Source organism: Scyliorhinus torazame, chromosome 7, assembly GCF_047496885.1.
Source record: "Scyliorhinus torazame isolate Kashiwa2021f chromosome 7, sScyTor2.1, whole genome shotgun sequence".
Taxonomy (NCBI): Eukaryota; Metazoa; Chordata; class Chondrichthyes; order Carcharhiniformes; family Scyliorhinidae; genus Scyliorhinus; species Scyliorhinus torazame.
The window spans coordinates 59852439-59867255 of record NC_092713.1 but is presented as its reverse complement, the minus strand read 5'-3'; the positions used below and the strand labels follow the sequence as shown (position 1 = coordinate 59867255).

At 47.7% G+C, this 14817-nt stretch overlaps 1 protein-coding gene across 6 annotated transcripts in view; it reads left to right on the top strand.

Annotated features, from left to right (window-relative positions):
- Positions 1-14817, top strand: part of rnf220a (ring finger protein 220a) — a 617071-nt gene that overhangs the window by 346353 nt on the left and 255901 nt on the right. The window lies entirely within an intron of this gene.

Here is a 14817-nt window from a genome sequence, read left to right as displayed (position 1 = left end):
CTCCCAGACAACTACACAATGTCTCTTTTCTCCTGCTCTTTATTTATTCAATGTTTCTGAGCAAACACGCCAGATAAAGTTGTCAGGCTTTATTAAAGAGGTCCCTGATGAAGTATTTATGAAAATCTTAATCAGCTACCTCCAGTCCAAGGGAGAAAAAAAAAAGGCAACGGAGTGTGCTTTGAAAGAAGAACGAAAAGACAACAAAAACATTAATATAAAATTGCATTGATTTCTGAGATTTAAAACAAAACCCTCTACATCTGCTGCCTGGGATTTCAGTTCAAATGTTTATTAAAGCTGCTTTAAATTACATTGCATTGAGCTTGGTTTTTTTCTATTATGTGAGCTGCACCTGAGTTATCCAGTAACATTCAGGTTTAAATATTTAAAGCTGGAAAAACATCTTAAGGATTTTAAGCATTTAAACACTTTTAAATTAGCAAAATGTAAATGATCAAAACACATGCTCATTTTTTATCATGCAACATTTTAAACAGTGGTTTCTGTATCTTTTTGTTCTTAAAGGGGATCCTAACCACTAAAATATCTTTTCCAAAATCAAATACATGCAAATCATTATTGGTAATTTAAGGTTTTGCTAACTTCAGGTGGCTTTTTTGGCTCATAGATGATCTTTATTTAATTGGTAAGTGCTCAAATTAAGTGACAACATGATTTATAGGTGTTACATCCTGACACTGTTCTGAAAAAAAGCAAACTTACAAATGCATGGTTGAAGCTGAATTACTTCTGGGTTAATGACTATCTCTTCTGAGTTTAATTTACCTTCTTCATGACAACATGCCCTCTTGTAACATCGTTATGTTACCTGTACTTACTGGGAGTGATTTCCATGTGCCTAGCACTCCATTTACTCTGTAAAAAGGGTGAAGGTTTATATTAATTGCCCTTCCGCCAGTCACCAGGGGTCAACTTGATTATCAAGTGCACCTCAAAAAGCTCAGCCAGCCCTCTTCCTCAGAGCAGGTGGGAGTCTTATTTAAATTGGGTTCCTACTGACTGCAGACCCACTGACTGCAGACCCTTGATGCAATTTAGTCCACCCAAAAACCTGTTGGCTTCCAGTGCAAAAAGTTGTTCACAAATGTCCTTTGAGGAAGGAAATCTGCCATCCTTACCTGTTCTGGCCTACATGTGACTCCAGATCCCTAGCAATGTGCTTGACTCTTAAATGTTTTCTGAACAAGGGCAATTAGGGAAGGGCAATAAATGCAGGCCCTGCCAGCGACATCCACATCCCATGAATGAATTTTAAAAATGACTGAGTTTGCAGACTGACACATTCCAAACTCTAGGGCTATATGCTAGGGTGGCTGCTGAAAAGGCACAATGGGGATAGGCCTCTGCCTAAGGCCCTTCAGCCACGGTACACCAAGGGGCTGAAAACTTAAACATTATGGGACGATTCTCCGAGCCCTGCGCCGGGCCGGAAAATCGCCGCAACCGCCCCACGATGCCCCGACGTTGGCTAGCGATTCTTCGAGGTGTGGAGAATCGGCGCCATTCTCCGGCCCGGATGGGCTGAGCAGCTGCGCCGATACGACAGACTCCCGCCGGAGCCGTTCACCCCTGGTTGCAGCCGGCGGGAATTCTGCGCGAACAGTCGGGGGGTGGCCTGTGGAGGGGGGCTCCTTCACCGGGAGGGGCCTCCGATGGGGCCGGCCTCCTCCTCCCCCCCCCCCCCCCCGGGCCTACTTTCTGGCGCGGCTGGCCCCTGAACACCGACGCCATGTTGAGTCGGGGCCGGCGCCCCAAAGAAGTTCCCTACGCAGGTTGGCACGGCACCCATTTGACGGCGCGAAAGGAGGCTGGAGCGGCGTGAACCGCTCCAGCGGCGTGCTGGCCCCCCGTGGCGTTCACGACTTGGGCTCAATATGGGAGAATCCCCCCCCCCCCGTGTGGAATTCTCCCACCTGAGACGAAGTCCCGTGGTGGGGCCGGAAAAATGGAGGCCGGGATTCACTGAAATCCCGGCCAAGTGTTGACGCTGGCATCAAAACCGGTGCGAGCGACACTGGCGTCAACAGCCCGCTAGGCCCAGGCATTCACCCCTTCCTAGGGGGCTAGAACGGTGCCGGAGTGCTGTCCGCTGCTCCAGTGCCTAAAGCTGGTGAGCCACGGCCGGCGGGGGTTCACGCATGCGTGCCACGGCCGTCTCCGCGCTGACCCCCGGGCAATATGGCAGAGCCCTTCAGGGGCCGTCCCCGTCCCCGCCATCATCAACATTGGAGCTGTCACCATGCCCCACCACCCCCACCCCCACCATCAGCAAAGGGCATCTCACCCAACCTCTCCCCACCATCAGCAACTGGGCTCTTCCACTCTCCCCCCACAGCAAGCATCCTCATCGAGGGGCTCTTCTCCCGCAACATAGATAATGTGAACCCCACAACTAATGGGGCAACCCAAAGGGTCTGTCCGACACTGCCTAGTTGGCACAAGCTGGCATTGCCAATCTGGCATTGCCAATCTGTGCCAGGAAATAGTGCCATGGCGTGTCCCTCTCCCCTGGCAGCTATACTTACCTTTGCACCCTAGTGGCGGGTCCCTTCGACTGATCACGTTTTTCAGAACCTGTTGTAAACCTCACCAACATGACATCACATGGGCAAGATATGAATATTCAGTGAGGCTGGACCATGTGGTGGTGGGGGGGTGGGGGGTGCTCGGTAAGAATATTAAAATGTATTTAAATTAGGTTCTCATCCTTTCAGGGCGTGGAAATCATTACGTCATTGGCGAAGGGTGTGGAAAATTGGAAACACCCGATCTTGCCAGCAAGAATTGCGATTTCCGATTCTTCCATTCAGTTTCACACAGCAATACATTGAATTAGTCAGTGATTGACAATTTTATTACTTCAGAGACAGCTGCTTGGTGGATTGTTTCTTGATCTTTCCCTTCACACTTGAATGCATTTCCATTATCCTGCTTTAATGCTAACCAGAACGTTTATAAGCTTTCTATCATTTACAGCTCCTTACCACATCAAAAGGAGCTAAGTGCTGTGAAAAGGAGGAAGTCAAAGGTGGGGGGGGGGTTCAGTCTGATGACGGGCTGGGGGGGGGGGGGGGCTCTGATGGAGGTCTGATGTGGGGTCGAGAGGTCTGATGGGGGGGACATAATTTGCATTGTGGGGCAAGAGGGCATTCCGATGGTGTTTGGGGAGCATCTCCATTATGTACTGACTCCCTTGACCCACCGCCAGCTCCACTGCATCAGGGGTGCAATTGAAAATACCTGCACCAGCCCTTGGTGGCATTGATTTTTGCAGAGCCAGTAATAAAAGTATTCTGTGAAAAAACTGAAAAGTTAACCAAATAATCAAAATCCTTGTCTGTTCCCTCCCCTGCCCCATTAAAATTTAGTTCCTGACTCAGCTCCGTACAGGGGCAGTTGGATTCCTTCAATTGCCCCAATCTCCTGATCACCAAGCTGCCTGTCAATGAGTACTTGCAGCTCACAGAGCAGATGTACATGCCAACTGACCATGAAGAGGTTTCAGGCCAGGCCTCTTGCTGGTGCCATCAGGCAGGTGATGCAGTTAGTTCGCTCCTTGCTCAGCAACGATTGAAAACCAGCTCTGTTATTTTGAAACTTCGCCAACACCACATGAAAATGCTTGAGAACCTTGCTGAAATTTTGCTGTGGGACACTATCATACAAAGACATCTACTTGGGAGTGGCATAATCCAGTTATTTTAAGATAAGAGAGAGGTATTTCAGACAAATACATGAAGTATTTGGTTGGTCTTATCTCCTGGTATACTTTCATGGTCCAAGTCCTTGTAAGTATGTTTGGGAACAGTTCCAGTTGTTAAAACGTTCCTCTTTAATAAAATGTCAATAGATAAAAGTGAAAAACTGCTCGACATTTCATCAATCTCCGTAGAGCTGGGTTTTACAGGCTTTAATTTAAAAGATGCAAAATGGGAAGTACTGAGAACTAAAGCTTAGTGCCAGACCTCTCGATGTCCATACCCCAACTTCAAAGGCCCAAGAGAGTTGGTCGTCTTGATTTCCAGGACAGCCAACTCATGGTGAGTTTATTTTATCAATTAAGCATATATTTTTTGAATTAACATCTGAAAGCTGTAAATGAGCCACAGTCACTTCTGGGCTTTGAGTATTCTATGTGGAGCTTGTACTGAAGTGGTTTGATTCAATGTGTATATGAGTGTTCACACACACATCTCCACAAATACATTTTTACACACAAACATATATTTGTACACAAATCTATACACACACAAATGTGATTATTACATAGAAATTAAAATGTCATGAATGCACTTATCAATTCTCTCCTTCTTGAAAATTAAATATGGAACATAGTCTGACTGTATACTGGACACACTCCACTTAGAGCACTGTATTCAGTTTTGGTCATCATGGGCGAGATTCTCCGACCCCCCGCCGGGTCGGAGAATCGCCAGGGGTTGGCGTGAATCCCGCCCCCGCCGTTAGCCGAATTCTCCGGCACCGGATATTCGGCGGGGGGCAGGAATCGCGCCGCGCCGGTTGGCGCCCCCCCCCCCCCCCGCGATTCTCCGGCCCGGATGGGCCGAAGACCCGCCGCTAAAATGCCTGTCCCGCCGGCGTAGATTAAACCATCTACCTTACCGGCGGGACAAGGCGGTGCGGGCGGGCTCCGGGGTCCTGGGGGGGGCGCAGGGCGATCTGGCCCCGGGGGGTGCCCCCACGGTGGCCTGGCCCGCGATCGGGGCCCACTGTTCCGCGGGCGGGCCTGTGCCGTGGGGGCACTCTTTCCCTTCCGCCTCCGCCACGGTCTCCACCATGGCGGAGGCAGAAGAGACTCCCTCCAATGCGCATGCGCGGGAATGCCGTCAGCGGCCGCTAACGCTCCCGCGCATGCGCCGCCCTGAGATGTCATTTCCGCGCCAGCTGGCGGGGCACCAAAGGCCTTTTCCGCCAGCTGGCGGGGCGGAAATTCGTCCGGCGCCGACCTAGCCCCTTAAGGTTGCGGCTCGGCCCCAAAAGATGCGGAGGATTCCGCACCTTTGGGGCGGTGCGATGCCCGACTGATTTGCGCCGTTTCCGGAGAATTTCACCCCAGGTTTTCGCAAATAATGCAAAATTGATGGACAATGAAGAAGAGACACAAATTGTGGTGTTGGGATGTTAGGAGAGTTAGGCTACCACAAGGAGGAATTCTGATGGACCCAACTATCTTTTCTCATCGTTGACTTTTCTTGAATTTTTTGAGACTCTTTGGACTGTCTTCCTGGAAGAATAGATCGCTTCATCGTGGATTTATAGTGTCCATATAATTTGTTTGGTTAAAGCTGAGATATAAGAGAAAATAATAATAACAACAAAAGCCGAGTTCTCTAAGTAGTCAATCCCTCTGCAAAGCAGGTGTATGGGAGATGATGTACTGATGGATGGGATTATGCTGAAGGTTGCAGAGATAGCAGGCGGTGATCTAATGGAGAGGCTGATGGAATGAAAGGTGAGGACAAGCATGACACTGTTGGTGTTCCAAGAAAACAAATACAGGAAAATAGGAAGGTACAATCACAGGTCTTGTTGACTACTGTTGAGAAGAAATGCCAGTTGAGAAAAAGGGAGGACATTTTAGAACCTCTGATGCAGAAGTGGAGTCATTGGAACTAATGTAATGGATTCAGAGAAACTGAGAGAAAAAGATGTCAACATTAACAAGTTTATTGTGGGTAGCCTTGGGAGAGAGTGGACTTGTAATAGATATCTCTTCCATCACTACAGATAAAGAGAGTAAACTAGGAAGGATCGGAAGAGTCGGAGATGAGCGAAGTGAAGCTAGATTAAAATTTTGTTAATGAAATTCTCGAGATCAGCAGGAAAGCAGACAGCAGCACAAGCATGGTATAAATGAAATGGAACAAAGGTCAGATTTTGGTGCTCAAGTAGAACTGGAACAAATCGTTCCCCAAGTTCTGCAAAAAGACAGGCAAAGCTACAATCCATGCAGGTTCCTGGAATAGCTAACTGGACAAAGTGACAAGGTGAGAGAGAAGATTTTTAAGGTGTAAGAACAGAGAGAGGGTGATGATGATGCAAACAGGTTGGTCCATTTTCTAAGTAAGTGGAGGACGGAGACATTGTCGTGGGGAGGGATGTTAGTGTATTGGGATTGTATGTCCAGATTAAGAAGGATATATTTGGGGCTGGGGAACTTAAGGCTGTCAAAGTGCAGAGGACTTTACAGCAATCACAGCAGGTGAATGGACACTACACAAAAAGTGAAACAATTGAGTCAAGAAAAGGGAAATTTGTATCAGTGAGGCAGGAGCAAAATATCTTGTAAAAATGCTTACTAATAAAAACATACTTGAGGTACAAGCCAGTTAGGTAGTAATGTCATCCAGCTTTCAATCATGCAATTGAACTCCCCTCGGTTTATAATATTTAAAATTTTATTCAATCACGGGATATGGGTGTCACTGGCAAGACCAACATTTATTGCTCAGCCTTAATTTCCCTTGAGATACTGGTGGTGAGCTGCCTTCTTTGAAGTGCTGCAGTTGGTGTGGTGAAAGTACTGCACAATACTACTTCTGGAATGCTTTCAGGATTGAACTCAATGATGATGCTGGAACGGCAATATATTCCCAGGTCAGGAAGGCATGTGACTTTGAGGGGAACTTGCAGGTGGTGTTGTTCTCATGCACTCGCTGCCCTTGTCCTTCATCATTTTGCCATCAGTTTAGAAGGTGCTGTTGAAGCAGCCTTGGAGAGTTGCTGCAGCACAGGCAGTGTGCAGTGCACAATGCAGCCAATGTGCATCAGTGGTGGAGGGAGTGAATGTTTAAGATGGTGGACGGGTTGCCAGTGAAGTGTGTTGCCCTGTCCTGGATGGTGTCGGCCTTCTTGAATTCTGTTGGAGCATGTTTTATCCAGGAAAGGGTGGGCGGGGATGGTATTCAAGTACACTCCTAACCTGAACCTTGAAGATTTGGAAAGGCTATGGGAAGTCATGAGTGGGTCACTCATCACAGAAAAAACAGTGTCTGATCGGCTCTTGTAGCCACAATATTGATATGGTTTGTTCAGTTAAATTTATGTTGATGCTGCAGGATCTGGTGATGGTACTGCTGTAGACTGTCCAGCTGATATGGTTAGACTCTTCATGTTGCAGATGGCCATTGCCTGGCACTCGTGTGGCATGAATGCTTCTTCCATAGGTCAGTCCAAGTCTAGATGTTGTCCAGACCTTGCTGCAGGCAAGCATGGTTTGCATCATTATGTCACGGATGTCTGGTTAGCTCTCAACAGTGGCTGAGAGATGGAACCAAATGCCATAACTTTTTAAAGTTTTAATGCAGTGCGGAAAGATCGATTAGTTCCAGGAGCGGTAATATAAGAAATAGGGCTTGGTTATTTTATAAACAATGTTATTAAAACAAAAGGAAATAAAATAATATTTAAACTTTTGCTTCAACTTTAACAATAACAGATTATGTGTAGTTTCTTAACCTTAACACACTAGTTCCCTTTAGGCCACCCTATATCAGAACATGCAACTCGCATGCCACTTTCACAGGCAGTCAAAGGTAATACTTGCATTTAGGAAGCAACTTTCCTTCTGGTACTGACATTCATTCTGGACTCTTTCCCAAAGCCTTCCCGATGGCAACTTTCATGGCCTCTGTGGTCAGTTTCCACAGCCTTTTTCTGTAACTGTTTAGAACAGCATTTCTTCCTCCCTCTCTCTCTCTAAGCTCTGCCTACCCCCTCAAACAAAGGTTATCCCCTGAGGTGGTCAAACCCAAATCCCTTATCGTTATCTTGGCTAATTGCCCACTCCCGTTTATACAAAAATCTGAGCTATGCCATTCATTTGCAACTAACATTCTCTTGATCAGACACTGTGATGGGATAATGGCTGGTCAAACAAGGTTGTCCTGAATGACAATGGATCTTGAGTGGACTCGCCAACACTAAGGGCATTCAAATGGGCATTGGATAGACATATATATGATAAGGGAATAGTGTAGATGGGCTTTAGAGTGGTTTCACAGGTCGGCGCAACATCGAGGGCCGAAGGGCCTATACTGCGCTGTAATGTTCTATGTTCTACGTTCTATGTTCTATGGATCATCCTGGCTGAACCAGGGCATCCTGTGTATTCCCACTAACAAGGTTAAGTCTGAATGGGACAAGGTAACTCAGGCTGTGGGCTTATCTTTCTGACTCTGCTGCTAGCTGTCATATTAACCCTTAAATTCCCTGCTACATCTTGGACCCCATTTCTAGAACAAAGTTCATAATATCTCCCTATCATGACAACTGAGGTGTTGTGAATGGTACTTTACATTGCACAATCATCAGCAAATAATTTCTGACTTTATAATGTAAGGGAGGTCATTGATAAAGCAGCTAAAAATTGTTGGGCCTAGGACGCTACTCTGAGGAACTCGTGCACTGATGTTCTGGAACTGAGATGATTGGCCTCCAACAACCAGAAGGACCTTCCATTGTGCTAGGTATGACACCAACCAATGGATAAACTTCCCGTGATTCCTATTGAATTCAGTTTTGCTCTGTCTTCTGGGTGGCCTACTTGGTCCTGTCTTGCTGTCTGATCTCACATCTGTAATTCGCTCCTTAGTCCATGACCAAGATTGTAATGTGACCTTGAGCCAAATGGTCCCAGTGAAGCCCAACCTGATCACCAGTGAACAGGTAACTGATGAGTAAATGTCACTTAATAACACTGTCGCTGACTACCTCCACCATTCTACTGATGGGGTGGAAATTTGTCTTGTTTTGTGTGGAGAGGGCATACCTTAGTAATTTTCTATTTTGTTAGGTAGATGCCAGTATTGTAGCTGTACAGCTTGTCTAAAGGTGCTGCTATTTCCAGAACACAAATATTCAGTACGACTCTTGGGACATTTTGTCCCATAGACTTTGCTGCATTCAGCACACTCAACTGTATCTTTATGTCACACGGCTTGAATTGAATTTGTTAAATGGTGGGGATCTGAGGATGAGGTTGAGATGTAACACCAGCATTTCTGGCTGAAGGTAGCTGAAAAACCTTCAGCCTTGTCTTTTACATTCACCTACTGGTCTCTCCCATCATTGAGGATTGGGATGTTCATGAAACTTCTTACTCTCCTTATTTGTTTTGTGGTCCATCACCATTCACGACTGTATGCGGCAGTACAGATTGTTGGTTATGAGGTTACACAGCTTTATCTATATCATGTTGCTTACACCGTTTTGCATGCATGTCATCCTGTGCTGTAGCTTCAGCAGGTTGCCACACCATTTTTAGATACACCTAGTGTTGCTTTTGGGTGTACTTTTCTCATTGAACTGTGGTTTGCCCACTTGATGATAAGGGTAGAGTGAGGGATTATACTGGGCCATGAGATTATATTATGGTGTAAAATAATTCTGCTGCTGATGATGATGGAGCACAGTGCCTCATGGACGACCAGTTCTGAGCTGCAGGATCAATTATAAATCTATCCTGTTTCACATAGTGGTCTTGTCACACAATAAACTGGATAGTTCCCTCTGAACGAAGATGGGATTTCATCTGGAAACAATATGTGACTCATTTTACCCCTGTCATTGACATGTATCTGTATCAGGTGGATTGGTGACCACAGGTTCAAGTGAAAATTTCTTGGTGTTGGTTCTTTCACCACCCACTGCAAGCCCTGTCTGGTTGCATCCAGCCAGCTTGTTAATAGAGGTGCTATGAGCCATTCTACCCTCAGTGCTTCTTCCAATTGGTGATCAACATAGAGGTGTACTCATCCATCAGTTTCGGAGGGCTGTAGTTGGTAATCAGTGGGAAGTTTTTGTTCCCATTTTGACCTGATGCCATAACAATTCATGGGGTCCAATGTTAAGGACTCCAAGGGCTAATCGCTGCCAAATGTTTTCCACTGTGCCATCAGCTCTGGTGGAACTGTCACATCACTGGGGTAGGACAATCCAGAGATGGCGATGGAAGATTGTGGAATGTTGGCCGAAAGGGTAGATAATGTAAGTATAACTATGTTAGGCTGTTGCTCACTAGTTTGTCGGGCAGCTCTCCCAGTTTTGGCACAGATCCGCAGATATGGAATGAAGGTAGATCGGCTGTGATTGTGTTGAATAATAGACCTGGCACAAAGGGCTGAATGTCCCGTTCCTGCTCCAATTTCCTATGTTTTAACGTTGGCGAGAATGACTTTCCGGGGTTAACTGGGCTGGGTGTGCCTTTATGCCCAGTGCCTCAGGTGGCCCATCTTGTTTTATTCTTATTATTTCTCACAGCAGTTTGATACAATTGCATGGCTTGCTCAGGCATTTCAGAAGGGGGTTAAGTGCCATCCAAACTATTACGGGTCTGGAATCACATATATATCAGACCAAATCAGGATGGAAGTTTTCCTTCGCTGATGGACATTTGTGAACCAGATGGGTTTTTACAACAATGGTCACCATTACTGATATTGGCTTTTCATTCAAGATTTAATTAATTAACTAAATTTAAATCCCCAACTACCATGGTGCAATTTGAACTTGTGTCCCCCGGATCATCAGCCCAAACTTCTGGATTACTAGTCCAAAAACAAATACTGTGCTACCATATCCACATGAGCGAGGTAAGTTTCTCTCAAGACAATTTAGTTTTGTGGTCTAACCCTACCTCTTTAATTCCTAAACATTATTAACTTTGATTTTCCATAAGCAAAATACATTGCATTGCCTCTTCAAAATTTTATTTTTTGGTTCAAATAACATTTCAGTTTGAGGGCCCTAAAATGATCTCTTTGCAATCAGATCATTTTTTCCCCCTCAGAGCAGAAAATATCACAATATCAAAATTCTGTACTTATTTTAGCATCCTAAAGATCAAATTTCAAATTTATCAGTGACATTACAGCATTAAAAAAAATCCATGTCTGAACATTGCAATTGCCATTGGACTTTTAAAGAAACTCAATTTCAGCCATTACTTTGAGGTGCCGGCTTGTCTTCTCCTTTCTCCGTCTGATTTGCTCAGTAACAATTGCAGTGACCAATTCCATTACCCAGAGCTGTGCAATTCATTGTACAGTACTGTCCTCAATGTACCAGAACAATTCTGTTGCGTGCGTGGTGGGGGAGGGAAGAGGTGAAGAGAGAAAAAGTGAGAGAATAGTTAACTATACTGCTGTCCACCAAGGGATTTGTTTGATCCCCGTGGAATGATCATCAATCACTTAACTAAATATTGATGAGGAATAGTGCCTTGCCTAGAATTTGCCAGATCTCTTGAAAATCCACAGCCCTTTGGAACAGTATGTTGCCCTTGCAGTTTACTGAAATGAAAATTCAAGTTCGCGTTCAAGATGGGGGTTGGTCACTGAGGATTAAATGGCCTCTCACATGGTTATTTGTTAGTTGTAGATGTGATGTGATGGATTGATTAAATGCTCAGAGATAGACTTAACCCTTTTGCAGCTGTACACTCAGAAAGGATAGGCAGAATGCCCCCAGGGTGATGTCCAAGAAGCTCCTCCCCTCCATTTTGTCTGTTTTCCCGGAGAAAGCAGACAAAAGCAGATCGTGATTTTCTGAATGCTGTTTTACTTGTGGCACAAATCTAGCAGACATCATGGCCACCTAATCAATGACCATTTGTCATAAGGCAACTCAGTAGGTTTGTAATTATCTGGACAAAAACTCAAAGAACAAAGAAAAGTACAGCACAGGAACAGGCCCTTCGGCCCTCCAAGCCTGCGCCGACCATGCTGCCCGTCTAAACTAAAATCTTCCTTCCGGGGTCCGTATCCCTCTATTCCCAGTGAACTGCAGTTTCAGCAACCTCATTCAAAAGTATAAAGCATTCCACTACTTTTACAAAATCATCATAACTACTTCTAGACTGGGAAGACAATGGGCAAAATTCCCCTCCTTGCGATGCCGCAAATACGAAGCGCAATCGGTCATTGAACCGGGGGCTCCAGACAAAATCGAGGTCTGTGCCCGGCGCCGATTTGGGCGCCATGCTCCGGCCCCTCCTTGGCGGTGAAAATGAGGTTTGTGCCCCACACCGGCTGGGGCATGTAACACGGGCATGTGCACGCATTTAAATGTGATTAGCGAGTTGGACACAGTATGCTCCACCCTTCCACGATGCTCTGCTCCTTTCAGGTGGAAGTTTTGCGGGCGTGAATTACTACAAGTATTTACAAATGTGGACTGAACACCATGGCTACAGAGGGGGAGCGGGAGGTGATACACCATCAATAACAGACGACGAGTGATAAACGTAACTGAGGCTTTAACACACTAACAGCAAGCCTTCTGCCTCTGGACCTGAACTGGGTCCGGAGGTGGAGACTTGCCACTTTTATACAGAAGCCTGAGGGGAGGAGCCACAGGCGGAGCCAGCCTGGATAAGCCCAGGCAAGTACAATACAGCACAGTGAATATAAGACAATAACGTGGTTTACCACATTCGTCCCCTGTTTAAAAAAGATCCGGCAGGGATGAAGTGGTCTTAAAGGTCCAGTCTGTCAGGGGTCTTGACCTTCCGCTGTTGCCGCCTCAGTCCCGGCTGTGGTGTGGGCGCCGGCGTCGAGGTCTGCGCGTCTGGGTGCATGTTGACTTCTTCTTCATCCAGATGTTGAGTTGGCGAAGGGGGGCGGTGTATGGGCGGAGGTGGTAATGCCTATCCTCGGTGGGCCTGCGGGAGTCAAATCATGAGGGAGGTTGGTGGACGTGGCGGAAGACGGTGTAGGGTGGGGTGTGGTGGTGATTGTTGCCGGGGAGCCTGCAGGAGCCAAATCCCAAAGGGAGACCGTGTCCTGCCACCCGTCCTGGTGTGTCACGTAGGCATATTGGGGGTTTGCATGGAGCAGCAGGACCTTCTCTACGAGGGGGTCAGTTTTATGGCTCCTCGCATGCTTGTGGAGAAGGACGGGCCCCGGCACTGTCAGCCAGGACGGAAGCAAGACCCCGGATGTGGACATCCTGGGGAAGGCAAACATACGCTCATGAGGAGTCTCGTTAGTGGCCGTACATAGAAGCGACCGGATGGAGTGGAGCGCATCGGGGAGGACCTCCTGCCAGCGGGAGACATTTCGACCGTAGGACCAGGATGTCGGCCTTCCAGACCGTCGCGTTCTCCCTCTCCACCTGTCAGTTTCCCCGGGGGTTATAGCTGGTCGTCCTGCTGGAGGTGATGCCTTTGCTGAGCAGGAACTGACGCAACTGGTCGCTCATAAAAGAGGAGCCCCGTTCACTGTGGATGTAGGCGGGGAACCCGAACAGGGTGAAAAGGCTGTGCAGGACCTTGATAACGGAGGGGATGGCGAAGGGAAATCTGGAGTACTCATCAACGATGTTGAGGAAGTACACGTTATGGTCAGTGGAGGGGAGGGGCCCTTTGAAGTCCATGCTGAGGCGCTCAAAAGGGCGGGAGGCCTTTACCATATGTGCTCTGTCTGGCCGATAGAAGTGCGGTTTGCACTCCGCGCAGACCTGGCAGTCCCTGGTCACGGACCCGACCTCCTCGATGGAGTAGGGCAGGTTGCGAGCCTTGATAAAGTGGAAAAAGCGTGTGACCCCCGGGTGACAGAGGGCGTTGTGGAGGGAACGGAGTCGGTCTACTTGTGCGCTGGCACATGCACCGCGGGATAGGGCATCTGGGGGCTCATTGAGCTTCCCGGGTCAATACAAGATATCATAGCCGTAGGTGGAGAGCTAGATTCTCCACCTCAGAATCTTGTCATTCTTAATCTTGCCCCGCTGTGTGTTATTAAACATGAAGGCAACCGACCGTTGGTCAGTGAGGAGAGTGAATCGTCTGCTGGCTAGATAATGCCTCCAATATCTCACAGCTTCTACTAAGGCTTGGGCCTCATTTTCGACGGAGGAGTGTCGAATTCGGAGGCATGGAGGGTACGGGGGAATAAAGCCACGGGCCTGCCCGCCTGGTTGAGTGTAGCGGCCAGAGCAAAGTCCGACGCATCGCTCTCCACTTGGAAAGGGATGGACTCGTCCACAGCGTGCATCGTGGCTTTGACGATGTCTGCTTTGATGCGATCGAAGGCCAGTCGGGCCTCAGTCATCAGGGGAAACATGGTGGACTTGATCAGTGGGCGGGCCTTGTCAGCGTAGCTGGGGACCCACTGGGCATAGTGAGAGGAGAACCCCAGGCACCTTTTCAGGGTCTTGGGGCAGTGGAGGAGGGGGAGTTCCAGGAGGGGGCGCATGCAGTCGGAGTGGGGCCCTAGGACTCTGTTTTCCACAATGTAGCCGAGGATGGCCAGGCGGGTTGCGCGAAAGACGCATTTCTCTCTATTGTAAGTTAGGTTAAGGAAGCGCCGGAGGTTCTCGTCATGGTCCAGCTGGTCATGGCTGCAGATGGTGACGTTGTCTAGGTACGGGAACGTGGCCCGCAGCCCGTACTGGTCAACCATTCGGTCCATTTCCCTTTGGAAGACCGAGACCCAGTTGGTGACGCTGAAGGGAACCCTGAGGAAGTGATAGAGGCGGCCTTCTGCCTCGAAGGCAGTGTATTGGCGGTTCTCCGTGCGGATAGGGAGCTGGTGGTACGCAAACTTCAGGTCGACTGTAGAGAAGACTCGATACTGCGCAATCTGATTGACCATGTCAGATATGCGTGGAAGGGGGTACGCATCGAGCTGCGTGTACCGGTTGATGGTCTGGCTATAATCGATGACCATCCAGTGCTTCGCCCCAGTCTTGACGACCACCACTTGGTCTCTCCAGGGGCTGTTACTAGCCTCGATGATCCCCTCTTGCAGGAGTAGCTGGACCTCTGACCTGATG